The sequence below is a fragment of the Coenobita brevimanus genome, chromosome 32 (genome assembly GCF_032717465.1).
Source record: "Coenobita brevimanus isolate Jiangsu-jjx chromosome 32, ASM3271746v2, whole genome shotgun sequence".
Taxonomy (NCBI): Eukaryota; Metazoa; Arthropoda; class Malacostraca; order Decapoda; family Coenobitidae; genus Coenobita; species Coenobita brevimanus.
Genome location: NC_136985.1, coordinates 8,662,233 through 8,683,064, shown reverse-complemented (window position 1 = coordinate 8,683,064; position 20,832 = coordinate 8,662,233).

Sequence of the window (20,832 nt, the reverse complement as noted above, 5' to 3'; positions counted from 1 at the left end):
TCGAGGCGAGCCTGTTAATATACAGAAATTGTCTTCTCTGGCCGAGGAAACAGAAACTGAGCTCAAAGCAGCCATGGGTAGAGCCCGGCAGTACCTGGATAGCAGAGTCGACGAAGCATCAAGTACTGTATCTGGTATATCGAATGGAGCTCTTCGGATGAATAAATTCGTTAGTAAGCAAGAAGAGCTTCGAGATACAGTGGGCAAGAAAGAAGAGAAAATTCTTCAGAAGAAGGCAGACTTAAAAGCAGAATTCGAGCGTCAACAAGAGGAGTTGGAGCATGAATTACGGATTGAACGAGAGAAACTATGGGGAGCTGAGAATGACGTATGGGAAGGTACCCAACGTGAGTATGATGGTGTCTCAAGTGGAGAGCTACTCATCGAAGGTTCCTGTGGAGGAGTTTGAACAGTTACCTCCTATATCCCCATCTTATCAGATAGGTAAGGATTTATGGAAACAGTTAAAACAGGTCGCTATTCCTGTCCTTAGTGGGGATAAGGCTAAATATGAGAGCTGGAAAGCTGCTTTAAATGCTTGTATTGACCAGGCACCAGCTACTTCGGAATACAAATTATTGCAGTTGAGACGGTACCTGGAAGGTGAAGCACTGAATGCAGTGGAGAATTTAGGACATTCAACATATGCTTATGAAGCTGCAAAAGATAGACTGGAGAGAAGGTTTGGTGGTTATCGTCGGCAGATGACTTTACATTTGGAAGAACTTGAAAACCTTAGACCCTTTCGTGATGAAACTGCTTTGGATATTGAAAAGTTTGCAGATTTATTAGATATTGCTATCATTAATCTTAAAGAAATGCGTCGTTATGAGGAACTAGGTAATAGTTCACTTTACATAAAGCTTCAGAAAAAAAAGGCTGAACCAATGATAGCCCGTTATCATCGCTGGATTTATGAGAACTGTTTGGATGAATCTGTGGAAACGTTGCATAAGTGGATAGTAAAGGAAGCAGAGTTTCAGGTAGTTGCATGGGAAACTGTTCATGGAGTAAAAAATGCAGGTGGTCGGAGAAAGTATGAAAACACTGGCAGAGACAGGCCAAGATCTTATTTTGGGAACACAAAAGATAAAGACGCACAGAATAATAGGGAAGTGCCAAGGCTGTGTAAAGTGTGTAGCGGCAAACATGGTGTTTGGAAATGTGACTCTTTTTAAGAGCATGGAGATCAGGCGACGGTGGAATTTGGTTGAGACTTCAGTTGTGTTTTAGGTGTTTGGGTGATGATCACATAGGTAAACAATGTACACAAGGACGAATTTGTGGGTTAAATGGTTGGAAACTGATTCATAACAGGTTATTACATCAGAAAAGTTCTTTCAGCAGATTCACCAACACTGGAAAAGTAACTAGTCGGATCTCAAACAGTCTCCCAAGTCAGACCTTGGCAAAAGTAGACACTCAGGTGCAGCGTGAACAGTGTTCGACCACGGAGGGGGATCATGAACAGAGGGCTCTCACGGTAGTAGAGAAGGAAAAGGTTGTGAACAGAAGAGAGTGTGTCATTGCGCACAGTTCCAGTTGTATTAAAGAATGGATGACGCAGAGTTGTAGTGAACGTATTACTGGACGACGCCAGTACTAAAACCTACATTAATGCTGATGTAGCTGCGGAGCTGGAGCTTCAGGGTAAAACTCTGAAAGTAACTGTAAATGTTTCGAATGAAGAAATTTCTACTTTCGACACAGCACCTGTCGAATTCGAGTTGGAAAGCCTAGATGGAAAAACCCTTCTAAAAATCACTACGTTCACAACTAAAAGGGTGACTGGTAAAATGAGAGTAGTGGACTGGAGTAAGCATTCACACAAGTGGTCTCATCTATAGAATATTAGATTCCCAACCGTAACTTCTAGACCTATTGTTGATTTGCTGATTGGACTTGATTATCCAGAACTTCATTTTTCTTTACAGGATGTTAAAGGACGGCAATGTTAACCAATGGCTAGGCTTACACCATTGGGATGGACCTGTATAGGTAATGTAGATAGCACAGAGAAAAGCTGCAGTTACTCTGCCTTTGCTCATACTTATTTCATAAATGATCATGCAGATTCGGAAGCATTAAACCTGACGTTACAAAAGTTCTGGGAAATAGAAAATGTAAAATCTGTGCAGAATCGCGTATTAAGTAATGAAGAACGCACAGCTTTGCACAAAGTAGAAAGATCTTTTAAATCTATTGATGGCCATTATCAGGTTGCCATACCTTGGAAGGATGATGTTCCTGCATTGCCAGACAACAACGAGGCTGCATTTCGGAGACTGAAAAACGTGGAAAGCAGACTTCTGAAGAGTCCTGACGTATCGGAAGTATACTGTAGCACCATCGAGCAATACCTTACAAAAGGTTATGTTCGAAAAGTTCCACCACAAGAGGTAAGTGCAAGCAGATGGCACCTACCACACTTTCCAGTGGTGCATCCTGAACAAGCCACCACAACGATCCGCATAGTGTTTAATGCAGCAGCGAGATACAAAAATGTTGCCCTAAATGATTCCATTTATGAAGGTCCAAAGCTATGTTTGATGTCATAAGATTTAGAAGGTATCCTATTGCACTGCTATGTGACATAGAGGAGATGTATCTAAGAGTAGAGATAGCACCTGAGGATAGATTATATCACAGATTTTTATGGAGAGCCTTGGATCAGTCTAAGCCACCAGAAGTGTATGAATTCCAGCGAGTGGCATTTGGGGTAAACTCTTCACCGTTCCAGGCACAGTTTGTCGCCAGGAAGAATGCAGAACTACACAAGAATCTCTTCCCACAAGCAGCAGACACTGTGCTAAACTTAACCTACATGGATGACAGCATGGACTCTGTAACGGACAACAAAGGTATTACACTATATGAACAATTGAAACAATTGTGGAAGAAAGCGGGCATGAATGCACGTAAGTGGTTATCAAATTCGAGTGCAGTGATGGATTGGATTCCTCCAGAAGACAGAGCAGCTGAGGTGGATTTAGCCCATCATCATCTGCCCAACATGGTGTTAGGTGTTGTGTGACTAGCAGACCAGGATATATTCACCTTCTCATCTATTGTGCCTGATACACAACAGCAGCTGACGAAGAGTAATGTTCTTCGGGAGATTACTAGCATATTTGATCCTTTGGGTTTTCTTGCACCTGTCATTATTACAGCCAAAGTTTTGTGGCAGGAATTTTGGGCTGCAGGAGTAGACCGGGACGATCCGATAGATGGAAGATTGAGAGAAAGAGTAGTGAGTTGGTTTAAGGACTTGGTAAATCTTGGTAAAATTAAAGTTCAACGCTGTCTACAAGTACAGGATGAGGTATTGTCAATGAACCTACATACTTTTGTTGATGCTTCGGGTGATGCCTACGGTTGTGCAATTTATGCAAGGTATGTTTATTGAAGTGGGACAGTATCAACGTGTATAGTTGCAGCTAAATCACGTGTCTCTCCTCTTGCTTCTGTTAGCATTCCTAGACTGGAGCTAATGGCAGCTGTGTTAGGTTTGAGACTTACAGAAGCAATAACCAAAGTACTAGGAATGTCAATGAATCGGCCAAGGTTTTGATCAGACAGTATGAATGTATTGTGGTGGATACGAGGCAGGGGACGAAAATACAAGCCATTTGTTGCCAACAGAAAAGGTGAAATTAAAAGTTGCTGTGATCCTAGTTAGTGGCAATATGTTCAGACTCGTGAGAATCCTGCAGATATGGTGACTCGAGGTGTATCTGTCACAAACTTGGCAAATGAAGAACGATGGTGGCATGATCCTGAATTTCTAGTAAAGTCGGAGGCAGAATGGCCAAGCTATCCAATTCAACAAGGAGAGGCTACACAAAAGGAACTACAATCAAGTGAGCAGAGAAAGCTACCCTCTGAAATGACACTTTTCACTGATAAGATGGACAAGGATTGGCGTCTAGCACCAGAGCGCTTTTCAAGTTGGGTAAAGTTAACAAGAATCCAGGCGTGGGTTAATAGATTTATAACTAACTGTAGGCGATCCAGACAAGATCGTATGACAGGAGAGCTTGTTCCTGATGAGATTAGGGATGCTGAAATAAACTTCATAAGCGAGGCACAACGGGAATCGTTCAGTGAGGACTATTCTGCTCTGAAAGGTGGAAGAAGGTTACCAGAGAATTCTAAACTTTTGTGTCTTAAGCCACGTATCGATGAAGACGGACTGATGAGATGTGATAAATATGCAAAATATTTAAGCTATGACGTAAGGTTTCCTATCATACTTCCCCGTAAGAACTGGATAACAAAGCTACTGGTTAAGCATTATCACGAAATTGGGAACCATTGCAGTGGAACAAATCATACTTAATCAGAAATGTATGCAAGGTTTTGGATAATCTCGGGTAGAGAAGAAATTAGAGAATGGGAAAAGGAATGTAACGAGTGTAAAAAACGTACTGCCAAAGTGGCAACACAGTTTTTTTTTTTTTTTTATGCGAGGAAGAAGGAACCAAAGGCCATGAGCCCACAGTAACAGTTCCCTCAAAGAGAAAAACAAAATACAATAGAAAGCCAAATTCAAGATCCGATCATTTTGAGGTGCCTGGACACACTGCGTTTGAAAGACTGGAGATCATAGGCAGCAGGAAATACAGACAGAGGGAGACAGTTCCAGAGCTGACCTGTTGCATAAATGAAAGACTGGGAGTAACGGTTAACTCTTGCATTAGAGAGTTGGACAGAAAAGGGATGAGAGTATGCTGCCAGACGGGTGCTACGCGCCCGTCGTAGAGGTGGAGGAATGCAAGCAGACAGTTCAGAGGAGCAGTGACCATTAAAGTAGCGATAGAAAAGAGATAAAGATGCAACAGTGCGGCGAAGAGACAGAGGTTGAAGGGAGTCAGTAAGAGGAGGAGAGTTAATGAGACGAAAAGCCTTTGACTCCACCCTATTGAGAAGGGCTGTAAGTGGGGAGCCTCCCCACACATGAGAGTTGTACTCCACACAGGGGCGGATAAAACCCCTGTATAGAGTCAACACTTGTGCAGGGGTAAAGAAAAAGTGGAGTCGGCTTAGCACACCCAATCTCTTGGAAGCAGATTTTACAAGAGATGTAATATGATCTTTCCAAGATAAGTCCTGAGTAAATTAAACCCCAAGCATGTTCAAGGATGATGCAGGATTAAGCTGAATATTATTAAACATTAATGGGTATACCTGTGGAAGATTTTGTCGGGTTGATAGGTGTAAGAACTGAGTCTTAGATGCATTAAAAACAACCATATTATTTCTACCCCAGTCAGAGATACGAGCCAAGTCAGACATTAGGTGTGCCATTGCCTCATCCCTTGTTTGTTGAAGCAACTGTTGAGATGGCCGTTGCGGGAACCGAATGGAAAGGTGAAGGGTGGAGTGATCAGCGTATGAGTGGATAGGGTTAGATGTACAGCTTAGAAGATCATTGATGAATAAAAGGAAGAGAGTTGGTGATAGGACAGAGCCCTAAGGAACACCACTGTGATAGATCTAGGAGAAGAACGATGGCCGTCTACAACAGCGGCTATAGAACGACCAGAAAGGAAGCTAGCGATGAAGGCACAGATAGAAGGATAGAAACCGTAAGAGGGCAGTTTGGAAATTTAAGATTTATGCCAGACTCGATCGAAAGCCTTTGAGATGTCAAGTGCAATGGCAAAGCTTTCGCCAAAGTCCCGAAAGGAGGATGACCAGGAGTCTGAAAGGTAGGTGAGAAGATCGCCAGTGGAGCGTCCCTGACGGAACCCATACTGACGATCGGAAAGAAGGTTGTGATAGGAAAGATGCCTTAAAATTTTTCTATTGAGAATTGACTCGAAAACTTTTGAAATACAGGACGTTAAAGCAATTGGACGATAGTTGGAGGGTTGGGAGTGGTCACCCTTCTTTGGGACTGGCTGAATGAGAGCAAACTTCCAGCAAGAAGGAAAGGTACAAGTTGACAGACAAAGGCGAAAGAGTTTGCCTAGGCAGGGTGTAAGCACAGAAGCACAGTTCTTGAGAACAACAGGAGGTACCTCATCAGGCCCATATGCCTTGTTAGTACTGAGGCCAGTGATGGCAGAAAATACATCAACTGAAGAAATTTTAATGTCAGCCAATAGGAAGTCAGAGGGGGAAAGTGATGGAGGAACAGCACCGGAATCGTCTAAGGTGGAATTGGAGGAGAAAGTCTGTGCGAAGAGATCTGCTTTATCAGTAGAAGAAATAGCTACAGAACCATCAGAGTAGAAAAGAGGAGGGAAGGATGATGAGGTCAAGTTGTTAGAAAGATTTTTGGCAAGGTGCCAGAAGGAGCGGGAAGAATTCGAGTTATGGCTCCACTTCCTCTACACAGATTGCAAATGTCCTTACATGCCTTCTCTTACACAGCTATTGACTTTGGGGGACCATTTTTCACGAAGCAAGGACGACGAAAACCTCGAGAGAAAAGGTAATGCTGAGGTGACAGACAAAGAGTTGATGACTGCATTTACCGGTGCTGAGGCTCTAATCAACTCTAGGCTGCTGACATACCAGGCTGCCTCACCAGAGGACAATGCTCCACTCACTCCTAATAAATTTTTACATGGACAGATGGGAGGCAGATTCGCACCGGAGTACGTGGACAGCAGTGACTACAATCCACGCAACAGATGGAAGAGAGTTCAGGAGTTGGTACGGCACTTCTGGAGTCGATCGTTGAAGGAATGGTTACCAGGTTTAAGTGCAAGAAGAAAGTGGTAAAAAGAAAACAGAGATGTAAAGGTTGGTGACGTTGCTTTAGTCATTTCTCCAGACACGCCAAGAGGTCACTGGCCAATGGGAAGGATCACCGAAGTTAAATCTGGGAAGGATGGTCATGTCAGAGTTATAAATATTAAAGTGGGAAATAGTGAATATGTCAGGCCTATATCAAGATTGTCCTTTGGAACTGGACACTGAAAACCAGTAGATAAGTACAGTACAGTATATATATCCAATAAAAGCTTATAGTTTAACTCGGTGGTTGATATAAGTAAATTATATCGAGGAGGAGGAAGTGTACAGGAGGAAATTGGTGTAAAATTACTAATATTCTGGGGTAACAGTAAATTTGTTTGGGGGCATTTACAGTACTTTATTTGGTTATACTAAGTTGTGGCGCATAGCTGACATCAGCTACACTGAACAGTAGAAGGCAGCAGTGTGCTGTCCACATAATCAGAGGTGAAGTGGATGAAAGCAGAAGTTCGGGAGTCAGGACATCACTACCTCAGCTAGAGAGAACACCTGCAAGTAAACCCTGCACTCGGCAGCAGAAAAGCTCGATGCTAACGGTGGGCCATTTACCAACGCAAGATATTGCAGCTGTAACTTTTGTAACATTGCATCGTGTGACACTATTACTTAAAATGTGGAACTGTTAAATATAGAATTTTATATTTTCGTCTGTATTTCTATACTCCATCAGTCTCCAGAAAAATAATGATAATAATAATAATAATAATAATAATAATTAAAATAACTAAGAATGAAAGTAAAGCATTCAGAATCTGAATGCTAATCGGCCGCCAAAATATGCTGTTGGCCAAGTCCAAGATTTTGGCCATATCTTGATATGCTGAAGGTTTCATGTTGATAGCTCAAGCCGTTTATGAGATATTATTGTGCCACAGGTCGGCTATAAATAATACTTGATTTTTGGCAGCCATGTTTCTGACCTAAACCTTGACCCCGAGTGCCCATTTTCAAACTCGGCCAAGATTTTGGCCATATCTTGATACCCTGAAGGATTCATGTTGATATCTCAAGCCGTTCATGAGATATAATGGTGCTAAAGGCGGGTCATAAAATGTAGTTAACCTTCGGCAGCCATTTTGGTGACCTTGACCTTGATCCCGAGTGCCCACTTTTCAACTTGGCCAAGATTTTGGCCATATCTTGAGGTCCTGAAGGTTTCATGTTGATAGCTCAAGCTGTTCATGAGATATAATGGGAACACACATGTCATAAAAAGACTATGTAGTTACTTGTAGAGAAGTTATATATATTAGAGTTGTGGACGAGCGGTTGTTATACTTGAGTTGTTTGTACGTTGATAATCTTGGTTCCCATTTGTCATGCAATGACAGGAGAGATAAAGAAGAGTATGGGACTATTTTTATTTGTCTTGGAAATATTAACAAGTCTCTCGCACACGAGTGAGTATAAGTAGAGTCCCTGTCTCTCTCTCTCTCTCTCTCTCTCTCTCTCTCTCTCTTCCAAGTTGCTAAGCCTTTCTCCCCACTACCTGCCGATTCTATGGCCTCTCTTCTTCTGAGCTCTCTTTCCTAAATTCTGGTGAAACAGGGATCGTGTCACGTGTGTTCACTGAGGTTGGAAAGTTCTAGAAGCCTGTGTGTGAGTATGTGTGTATGGTCACTAGGATTTGTTCACCTGCTGTTTCGCTGACAAACTAACTGCATCATCTCCTGACTTGCTACTTCCTAATCTGTCATCAGCTTTTCCTCAGTGTAACTTGCAAGATCATTTCCCATTCCCAGGCTCGCATAGAGCTGTCTATCTGTCTACTTATCTATCTATCTATTATGATTTGTAAATATAATGTGGACTCATAACATTGCTCGGTCCACGCAGTTGAAGGTCCTCCGACAGCAATTATCATTGACACATGCTAATGTATTAGTACATAATATTGATTATAATATTGTATACATATAATATTCATAGTAAATAGTAATTATCCAGTAATATTACATTTTAAACAAGTTGTATACATATTTGAATAGATGCATTAAAAGAAAACTATTTAACTAATACAGTATGTACTTGGGTTATTGTAGTGAAATGCATACATGCAAGAAAAAAAAATAGTTTAAAATTAAGATTATGGTAAGAGTTATTGATATTTCATTTAAAGATAATAGTACTGGTATGCCATACATGGGTCATTCTTCTTTTTGTATATATATATATATATATATATATATATATATATATATATATATATATATATATATATATATATATATATATATATATATCTTCTTTTTGTGTATATATATATATATATATATATATATATATATATATATATAATTAATACTATATACAAAATATGTATATATATATATATATATATATATATATATATATATATATATATATATATATATATATATATATATATAATTAATACTATATACAAAATATGTACACTTCATTCAGGGGGGTTAACTTGGATGTTAACTCTCCCCCCACTAAATACTTACTCCAAATTAGCAATTCTTGCATGCATTCTGTGCATTGCGAACAGCAGTACTGCAAATACAATGCAGAAGATTATAAAGACAGTAGGTGCTGGGCTATACATATAATATGGGTTGAACATACTCAAACTCAAATCTTCCCAGGGCTTCATTGTTTCATTGATCAGTTGCATAGTTTCAAACTTAGGTGAAGTCAACTTAATACTTGTGCTCATGTTTAAGTCCATATCAGGCAGTGGGTGGAAATGTTTGTGTGTATGATTGAGGATGGCGTAGTAATTGATGGTGGATAAAGTAGACATGGCTGGTGTAAATACCGCACAGTAGTCTGGTGCTATGTATAATCTTGAGGCTGAAGTACGAGATGGTGGTATATCTGGACAGACTATGTAAACTGATGTGTTATGAGTGAAATAAAAAACTGTGAGTGTCCAATGCGTTGATGGTGTGCAAGTTTATCTGGAGCAAAAGTGAAGTTGCCATGATTATGAATATTGTCATTTCTGATGATAGCCATTTCACAAGGGACTGTATCAGTAGGCTGAAACGTGAAAATGTACGCAGGACAAAGATGAACAGCATGTAAGGATGTGCGGCACTTTCGTTCAATCGTTGATTCACTTGCGAAAGTGACAGTGTCCTGTCTCTTGGAGACCATGATGAGTTCGGTGTCTGTGTTGATGTTGATGATGACCAAAGTGTTGTTATTTTTATAGGAGAAAGGATGTATTTGATATACTGTGAACAGGTCTTCAGTTATGAATGGTACATGAACTACTACTGATGTTGGTGTTAGTGTTGCTTCTAAATATGGATAATATTGCATGAATTCTCTACTGCAGAACAACGGCTTCAATTTATGTTTATGTATGCCTTGACTAATTATCTGACGTAGCTCATGAACTGGGAGTAGTCAATTGTGATCTTTCCATCACCAGCATTCGAAATTCCTTGCATAAGTGCCCTGAAACGATCTCTAGTGTTCTCTAATTGTAGTAGAATCGTGTCGATATGCTCCGTGATGATGGAGAAGTGTTGGAAAAGTGTAATGTTTCCTTCCATTTCATTTATTTTATCTACACTCTCGAGAGCTATGTTTTCTGCCTTTTTCAGATTTTTCACAATTGTCTTCATTGCTGAGTTCTGTCCTGTGATGAATTTATCTTGGTATGTTAGTACCTGAGCTATCTTATTAAATTTGTTGTTTATTTCTTTAAGGTCATCCTCTGTAGCCAATCCAAAGATGTTCCCAAGAACTGCGCCATCCAGGTCGAACAAACCGCGCTTTTGGCGAGTACGTGTGATGTTGTTCCTGTCGCTCAGTACCTCCGTTCCATAAGATGGGAGATCTTGGATCATGATGAGCATAGTTGACTTTGCCTGTTCTAGTTTCCATTTCGCTAACTTTACCATTTCATTCACTTCCTTTGTGTTATGTGCTTGTGAAACATAATTTCCTATCACGAAGTCCAGAGTTCGCATCGGCGTCGCAAGTCTGTCTAGATAAGTAGGTAATTCATACAAGTAATCTAGACTTATTTCAGTACTCATGACGTCCTTAACGATTGTAGTCGTGGCCGTTGGAGCTATGAGGCATCCTTGTCGTACTATGTGTTGGGGGTCTAAGTGCGCATATCCTCTTGCTATGTAGAGGAGAATCCATAGCATAAGTTCCTTCATCGTAACCTACCGAAAAAAAAAAATCTATTAATTTCCTAATATGGTCATGCTGTGGTCGATGATTGTGATGATGTGCGTTATGGTTGGTTGTTATTTCATTTATAGAAGGAGTTTAAATCGATATTTAATTCTCGTAAATGATGTACTGTAGATTTGATTGGAACAGTTGCACCTGTGTTCGATTGTTTGGTATATGACCTTAATTTCTTTTTATAATCATTGTTGTTTTCTTGCTTGGTTTCTTGAGGTACGTTCGCCTGTTCGGTTGTATCCGAGGCTGAATAATTATTAGATAATTCCCTTGAAACTCGTTTTAAATGGTCAATATGAACTTGTTTCTCCTCGCCACTTGAAAGTGACTTAATTAAAACTTTGCTTTTATGTTAATTACTCTGTATGGGCCCTCAGATTTTGGGGATAATTTATTGTCTCTCGTATGAATGATACCGTAAACAATGTCTCCTAAGCTGATAGGTGAATCTCTTGCCTTCTTGTTAAATGCCTCCGTCATTTCTTCCTTGGACATCGTTAATTGTTTTTTGACTCTTTTGTGAATGTCCTGGAATTCACGTAAACGGAGTTTAGAGTAATCATCGTATTTGTATATGGGCATGCTGTCACCTTCTAGGAGCTCATATGGTAATTTTTTATGTTCCATATATAATGAAATGTGGTGTGTCACCTATGGATTTATTTATAGATCCATTAATTGAGCCTTCTACTCTGGGAATCCAATCATCCCAGCTTGCATAATTTTCACTGAGAATGTGTCGTAGCACATCTAATACTTTTTCATTTTGTCTCTCTACCAACCCATTCGATGCTGGGTGATAGGCTAAAACGTTAACCTTTTTGATGTTGTATTGTTTACATATTTCTTGTAAGATCTCAGAATTAAATTCTCCTCCATTATCACTTATTAGTACCTTTGGGGTAGTAAAGCGACATATTACATTATCTGTTATTGCCTTTGCTACTGTCTCTGTCTTATCTTTAATTGGAGCTAAAATGACATAACGGGAAAAATGATCCGTTGCTACGAATAGGTATAGGTTATTATTGTATGATAATGGCATCTTGAGTAAATCAACAGCGACAACGTCCCATGGTTGATGTGGTACAGGGTAATTACCCATCGGTGCAGGTGTGATTGGGTATCCTTTGTGTTTCGCACATGATTCGCATCTGTCTATATGATTGTTTATATCTTTTCGTAATGAAGGCCAGTAATATAACAGCTGGGCTTGGTTGAATGTCTTATCCATTCCAGGATGTCCTGCATGTGGGCTGTCGTGTATCGTTCGTAATACTTGGGGTATCATGTCATTAGGTACTACCAACTGGTTAGTATTTCTTTGACATCTTGGTTGTTTAGAGTTAATCTTGTATAATGTATTATTGACCATTGTGAATTGTTCGACAGGGACATGCAGTTTGGGTAATTGTATGTCATCTCCACTTTCTAACTTGTATATAACTTTAGACCATATTGGGTCAAGTCTTTGTGCCTTTGCGATATCCTCGTGGTTTGAAATATTTCCTTTGAGATCTAACGCCGCGACCTGAATTGTGTTCAGGTTGCTAGATAATGCGTCAGCTACTATGTTCATTTTACCTTGTATATAATGAATTTGTACATTGTAGTTTTCAACTGTACATTTCCATTTTGCTCTCCTCAGAGAAAGGAGTTTTTCTTTAAACATACCCACCAGTGGTTTATGGTCGGTGAATAAGTGGATTTCGTAACCATATACCAAATCTCGAAACTTTTGTAATGTAAAAACCACTGCAAGTGCCTCTAAGTCTGTAGTGCAATATTTTTTCTCTGCACCTCTTGTTTGTCTGCTGGCAAATGCAATTGGTTGATTTTTTCCTCTTTTATCTTCCTGCATCAGTACAGCCCCTAATCCTTTAACTGATGCGTCTGTACAAATAAGAAATGATTTTGTGTAATCTGGATATGCTAAACATATCTTTTAGTTTAATTTGTAGATTGTTAAATGCCCTTTTTTGTTCTTCTTCCCATTGGAATACAGCATCTTTTTTGAGTAGTTGGAATAGAGGAACGGCTATATGAGAGAATTGTGGTACGAATGACCTATGGTACCCAGCCAGACCTAAAAATTGTCTAACTTCGTCAGTCGTAGTGGGTTCAGGAAAATCTCTCACTGCCTGTATTTTGTCATCAGTGGTGTGAATGCCATCAGAACTTAATTTGTGGCCTAAGAAATTTATTTCCTTAAAGCAAAATTAGCATTTGGAAAGTTTAATTTTTAAACCATCATCACTAAGCTTTTGTAAGAGTAAGTCTAATTTCCTGAGATGATCCTTAATATTCTTCGTTGCGATTATTAATATCGTCAAGATAGACAAATATTCCTTGTCCTAAAATTCCGGACAATACGTAATTCATAAGACGCTGGAATGTGCCTGGGGCTGTCCTCAGTCCCATTGGCATTCTTGTATATTGATAATGGCCTCTGTTTGTTGAAAAGGCAGTGTATTTACGTGACTCCTTCGATACCGGAATCTGGTAATAGCCGTTTAGGAGATCGATGGTCGAGAATATATTATTCTCGGGACCAATATTCTGTAGAACGTCGCTTAGCAATGGCATGGGAAATCTGTCTGGGACTGTGTGATTATTTAGTTTACGGTAATCTACTACCGCACGCATTTCTCCATTTCGTTTGGGCACGAAGAATAATGGGGCATTCCACAGGGAGACTGAAGGCTCAATAATTCCAAGTTTTAACATTTCATCGACATACTGATTTGCAAGTGTACGTTGGGAGTGTGGTATGCGGTAAGCTGGTACGAAAATTGGTGGTGTTTCTGGGTGCACATTATTCATGTGATTAATCAAGTTAGTACACCCTAATTGTTCTCCGGGCAATGCCACGGTGTCCCTGTGTGTTTCCAGCAGGGTTAACAAATCATTTTCTTCATCAAATTCACCTGAGTGAATTAAATTCTCTTTTATTCTTTCTCTATCCGTAGATTTTATCTCGCTTGTCACTCCAGCTATAACTATTTCCTTCACAGGGGCAGGACATTTTTCAATATTAACTATGCAAGTCCCCTTTTTCAACTGAACTTCCCCATTCCTGTGATTAATTATGAATATCTGAGTTAGCCCTTCGTCGTTCGTATGACATAATGCGTTTTCTACTGACAATCCCTTTACTTTACATAATTCTTCTAAGACAAGAACAGTACTATTCCGTAATTTGCTCTTTATGGTAACTTTCATGCAGGAATTAGGTGGTATAACTAAATCATTGGTGAGATGGGCTGGAAAAATTGATAAATCAGGACTGTTACCTGGGTCACTAATTCTGGAGGATGGGGTTGGTGGTGGGAGTGGATCTATACACTCATCTGTTTGTGTATGTTTGTTTAAGCCTTTAATATTACCAATTCTTTTTGGCTCTCTTTTACCAATCGGTGAGGGCTCTGAAGGTATTTCCTCTATGAATTCATTGTCAAAGTCTATTCCATTCATTTGTGGGAGTATGGTTATGTTCTCAGCTCTCATGGATCTTAAGCCCAGTAACATATGAGCTTTAATTGCTAAGTTTTCAACGATATAGAAAATGCAGAGAATGGTCTTGTAGTCTCTGTGAAACTGATATTTAATCTTATCATACCTTTCACTGTAATTTGTTGTCCATCTACCGTGTATAAATCTAAATCGGCTTCATTCAGAAAACTTACTTTCTTTTTATTTTTAAGAATTCTATTTAGTTCTCCATGTGTTATTAAGTTCACTGGAGAGCCTGTATCTAAAAATAAGGAAACGTTTTGATCCTCACATACAGCTGGTATCAAAATACACTCATTTCCCAACATGCCTCCTATGTGAATTTTAGACTTGTTTTTCTTTACGTTTGTTCGTTTTTTGTCATGACTTGGTCTTCCCCCGATTTGAACATAAAAACAATTTTTTCTACTGTTTTGCAATCACTAGTCCAGTGCCCTTGGTATCTATGATGCCTACAGTAAGGACCAAATCCTTGTGTCTTTTGTTTGTCCTCCTTTGCTTTGATAAAGCATTCATACCTTGTGTGTCCTGGTTTTGCACAATAATGACATAGAATGGACCTATCCCTTGACTGTGACCTACGATGTGATTTCCCATAAGTAGTGTTGTTTATGGCGCGAGACCTGCTCGGGCTGCGCGAAAACTTATGAAACTGCCTGTAGCATGGCGTCTGTGATCGAGGCCTTGTCATGTTTGGTTGTTTGGTCTGCCTGCTTTCGGGTCGCGATCGATTTTGTTCTCTGTTTGGGGTCGGTGTAGATGTTTTCACAGCTGATACTGTCTCAGGTACCCTCATTCTACTAGAATGTGCATGTGTGTCGACCATACCTGCTTTACTGCACTGCATCTCTACCTCGTTCATTAAGTCTAGCAAGCACATTCCTGGGGTGTACGCGATCGTCTTGGCGATCTTAAGGGTCCTATCAGGTAATTTACACAAGGCAGGTACATAACAAATGATGTCCACGACGAGGTCTGGGGACATCTTTCCATCATCTGTTATCCAATTTGAGTTTTCCAAAGTAACTAACAATGTTCTTTTGATTGTGGAGACATCAGCAGTTATTTCACTGAGCACATTGTTTGTAGTGTGCTCCCTTACAAGATCTACAATTTTATGTAATTCTGGAATTATACCTAGCAAGAAGTTCATACCTCCAGAAAATTTCTTCAAAAATTCAGTTTTAAATTCATCATATGTCCTACCCTTATGGAGCTTATCTGAGCGCAGTAAATTGCTTGCTGGACATCTTTCCTGGCTTATACAAGATGAAAAAAATAGCAATTTTCTCTTGTTCATCTAGTATGTGGTGCTTGATGAACATTTGTTCGCACTGATTGACTAATGAAATGACATCAATGCGATCTTTGTCTGTGCCAGAGAATTTTGGGGCACTTTTATCCTCGTGATACACAAACACTTGAGGTGTGGTTGTTAGATCAGCGGTATTTGTTTCTTGATTCATTTTCACTGTTTGCTCTGTTAATTCAACTTGGACGTGTTTATTGTTGTGTGAGGGAATGGTGGAATATGTACGACTGGACTGGTGAACCCTGTTAAGTATATTGGCATACGTGTGCAAGTCAGCGACAAAGTCCTCACTTGCTACGTCAGAGGAGGTTTCCCACTCATCATCTGAAACTGCCGTACTTGTTTCTTGGTCTTTAGTTTGTGGTGAGGTTTGTACAAGGGGTGGGTTGCCTTGGTGCTCTCTTAATTGTGAGTCTGTTGTTGTGGCTAATTGTGAGTCATCTGGTATTAACGTGGGTGGTGGCGAAAATATTCCTGTCATTAAGATATGGTGTTATGAAATACGCCTTTTGTTAATTTATGTCCTAACGAAATATATGAATAAATAAGTTGAAATAAATGATAGATAGTGAGTATATAAGTGTATATATGGAAATAAGTAAAAAAAAGTTGAATATAGCTAATTTTAGCACTGAGAAGAAATGAGTAAGTATAATTTTACCCACTTGATACAGATCGTAGAGGTGTGTCGATACAAAAGTCGATCTCGGAAGAAAAATGCAGGTTTGATTGAAGATCTCTTGATAATTCCAGTGCTGTGTTGATGGACGATATTACTCAGGAAATTCCATGGCCTGGTGCTGGTGGTGGTTAACAGCTGTCCCAGGCAAACCTCAGCATAGAACGTCGAATTTCCAACTCGACTGTGGAAATGAGTATGAGTAGGAGCTATGTGAATAATGAGTAATGAGTAGTGGGTGAGAAGTGCCTGGTGTCAGTCACACGTTGCTTGGCGTGGCAGACTCGCGTTGTGATGTCATCTCAGCACATGGTGACATCGGCTTCCCACACTGGTAGCTGTGGTGAATACTGAGTAGCGATGCTTAACTTGAGTGAAGATGAGTAACATGAGTTGTGAATATGGACTTGGTATTTGCTTCGTCATCTTGACCTCTTCACTCCTGCGTCAGCGGTGGAGGTTGGGGGACGGTAGTAGAGAGAGGAGGGTGAGGTCTGGTAGTTGTGAATTGAGTCGTGTCTCACTTTCCGTTTGTTTGTTTTGTTTTTCTTCCTTGAGGTATTCGTGGTCCTTTTTTCTTGTGATTTACTCGTTGTAGGATGAAGACTGCCGCTACTTGTAGGTGCGTGTAGAAGATTATACAGACGACTCGTAGAGTTGTTACTTGTAGTTGATTGTAGATGGTTGTAGTTCGTTGGTTGTGAGAGGTATTTTTTTGTTTTCAATCATGATATTTTGTAGGAATTCACTGTTGATTCGTAGACGAGGTTCGTATACGTTCGCTGCTACCAAATGTCATAAAAAGACTTTGTAGTTACTTGTAGAGAAGTTATATATATTAGACTTGTGGACAAGCGGTTGTTATACTTGAGTTGTTTGTACGTTGATAATCTTGGTTCCCACTTGTCATGCAATGACAGGAGAGATAAAGAAGAGTATGGGACTATTTTTATTTGTCTTGGAAATATTAAAAAGTCTCTCGCACACGAGTGAGTATAAGTAGAGTCCCTGTCTCCCTCTCTCTCTCTCTCTTCCAAGTTGCTAAGCCTTTCTCCCCACTACCTGCCGATTCTATGGCCTCTCTTCTTCTGAGCTCTCTTTCCTAAATTCTGGTGAAACAGGGGTCGTGTCACGTGTGTTCACTGAGGTTGGAAAGTTCTAGAAGCCTGTGTGTATGTGTGTATGTGTGTGTATGGTCACTAGGCTTTGTTCACCTGCTGTTTCGCTGACAAACTAACTGCATCATCTCCTGACTTGCTATTTCCTAATCTGTCATCAGCTTTTCCTCAGTGTAACTTGCAAGATCATTTCCCATTCCCTGGCTCGCATAGAGCTGTCTATCTGTCTATTTATCTATGTATCCATTATGATTTGTAAATATAATATGGACTCATAACACACACACACACACACACACACACACACACACACACACACACACACACACACACACTGAGGCAGGGAAAAACGTTATTGCTCCGCCTTGTAAGGTGGACGATAACTAGAGGACCTCCCAATGAGGGAATCACACCAGCTGTGAGCAGATATATATCTTGTGCGGCTCGGAATATGACCTTGACCTTGACCTGCTTTCACGAATTTCAAACTCGTTGATTTCATCCCTACTGCACACCTGTAAAATTTTATGATGATATCTTGAACGGTTGCAAAGTTATCATGTTAACAGACACACAGATTTCGACCTACTTTCACCAAAGTCGAACTCGTACAAGATTTTCATCCCCACTACATTCCTGTAAAATTCTGTGGTGACAACTTGAGCGGTTGCGAAGTTATTGTGTTAACAGACACACAGACCTCCTACTTTCACCAATTTCAAATTCGAAGGAGATTTTCATCTCTTCTACACACCTGTAAAATTTTGTGATGATATCTTGAGCGGTTGCGAATTCATCATGGAAACAGACATACCGAGCTTGACCTACTTTCACCATTTTCGAACTCGTGACCGATTTTTTTATCTTCTACAGACCTGTAAAATTTTGTAATGACATCTGGAGTGGTTGCGAAGACAGAAGGATGGACGGATTGAAATCAATACCAGCTTCGCTATCGCAGCTAATAATAATAATAATAATATTATTATTATTATTATTATTATTATTATTATTATTTATCATTATTATTATTATTATTATTTTATTATTACGACTGCAACTGAAGTCCCATCTGGAAACCGTACCGCAATAGTAGATTTTCTTTTTCTTTATTTCCAGCTTCCCATAGCTCCATGCATACCCTCCAGATCATTTCCTTTACCATCGAACATTGTCAGATTACAAGAAGCTACGGTATATTATTTACAACTCCATCATCACCTTCCCATTCATCTGTTCTTCCCAGATCTGTTGATTATGTTGGGAAGACGAAAATTACCAAGAATTAGGCGCAGGTAATATTTTTCTTGTAGATGAATCTATAGTCCTTCTTGGACGCACTGCCAGAATATAGCATGTTGGTACTGACATTTTTCTTCATCGACTGACATGAATATCTTTTTAAAAGATGAGTTAACCAAGCCAGCTTCTTACTCCTTCATTATGGGATGGACTTTCATAGGCTTACTAATGTTGCTTAGTAACATAAGTGAACCAAAACAAGTGTCATTATTGTGAAAAAGCAAAAGAAGGTAACATGTGCAGAATTCGGTTCCACATTTGTAGGCAGTCATTAGAAGAAAGCTCTTGTCTTTTGTGCATTGACAGGTTCATTTTCTAGTTAGGCTACTCCATTCCAGCAAGTAAAACAAAATTCAAAAAATATTTTCCGCATCACTTACATTATCTATGATCAATAAGTCATTAGGCAATTTCAGATTAGATAGGCTATCTCTATTTTTTGAGAATGTATAGCTTTTCTTTGCTGCAAAAAACTATCTGCAGTTAAACCGGTTTATCAATAAAAACAGTGAACACTGCAGTGTAAAGGTTACCCTTAGCTCTCTAGCTCTTGTGGAATAACACCATATATCACTGTTGCCATGAATGATTTACGAATCTGGACCTGATCTGTCACCTGCAAGTAAATATAACATTAAAATAAAGAAATGAAAGCCCCAGTTAATATATATATATTTTTTTCTCGTGTGTCATTTTTATCATAAATTCTTTCAGGGGAATGTTTTGAACTAAAAGTTTTGATGTAGCGTTCGTTAAAGCTTACCAACAAGATGCCCTTCCTAATTTGAAAGAAACTGATCATTTTAGTGCATAATAAAGAATAAGCCAACGGCCCCAAGTATAATAATGTATTGTTCTTCCTATTAAAAAAAAAAAAAAAAATCATCACCTGTACTTTGAGATGTCTAGATTGAACACAGTTAAAACCTTCAGAGGTCATAGGCAGTGACAGTTCCTAATTTGATCATTTGTATACATGATGACTGAAAATACCCGGTAACTCTTGCAAGAAAGAGCTGGACAGGAAAGGTACTAGGGTTCACTGCTTGGCGGATGCTATATGGCTTTCATTATTTGAGAGGGACAGAGGCGTTCACTTCAGAAGAGTAATGATCTTTGAAATGTCAGTAAATATGGCAGGATATGCAATGCAACGCTTTTAGTGAAATGCGAGAAGGAAGGTGCCACAAAGAAGCAGGGGGATGGAGGGAATTTATTCCTTTACCTCCACTGTCTTTTAAATAACAGAGAGAGAGAGAGAGAGAGAGAGAGAGAGAGAGAGAGAGAGAGAGAAAGTCCTAACAAAGTCAAACTTATCCCATGGACAAAGCCAGCAAACTGTCCAGGGATAATGGACCAGCTATGGCATTTTTTTTTTTTTTTTTTTTTTTTGGTTTACCAGTTAGAGAATAAATAGAAACGTGAATTACTGATTTCGGTAGCAAACTTGTTGAAAAGAAATCTAATAACATCCCGTAAATAATAAGAACTATAATAACATCCTGTAAATAATGAGGTATATCAAAACAGAGTGTTAATTTTCAGAAAACTACATTTCTCAAGCCAGGAAATCTGACACAGCCACGTTGTAGACTACGTTATTCTGAATCTATTCCACAATACATTTGTTTTCGGAAATGTATATTTAACGTAAAAATCCTATATAATATTACCTTGGATCTCCCCTCAGCTTGAAACTTTCGCCTCAGTCCTTCTCGGTCACGGGAGTCACGGGCGTGACGTCTTACCACTACAAAGCATGCTCGGATGTCACGGCCAGTGAAAGTAATATCCGCCATAAGGCGGGCCAATCAAATCAATTATAGCTTTAGGAGACTTTCAGATTTCAAACATCCCTTACTTTAGTCAGATTGCGTTGGCTTACACTTGTATTTGGTGTGCTGTGGCTGAATACGAGGCCATTGCTCATTTTTTAAAGAATAATCAGGAAACTGAATTTC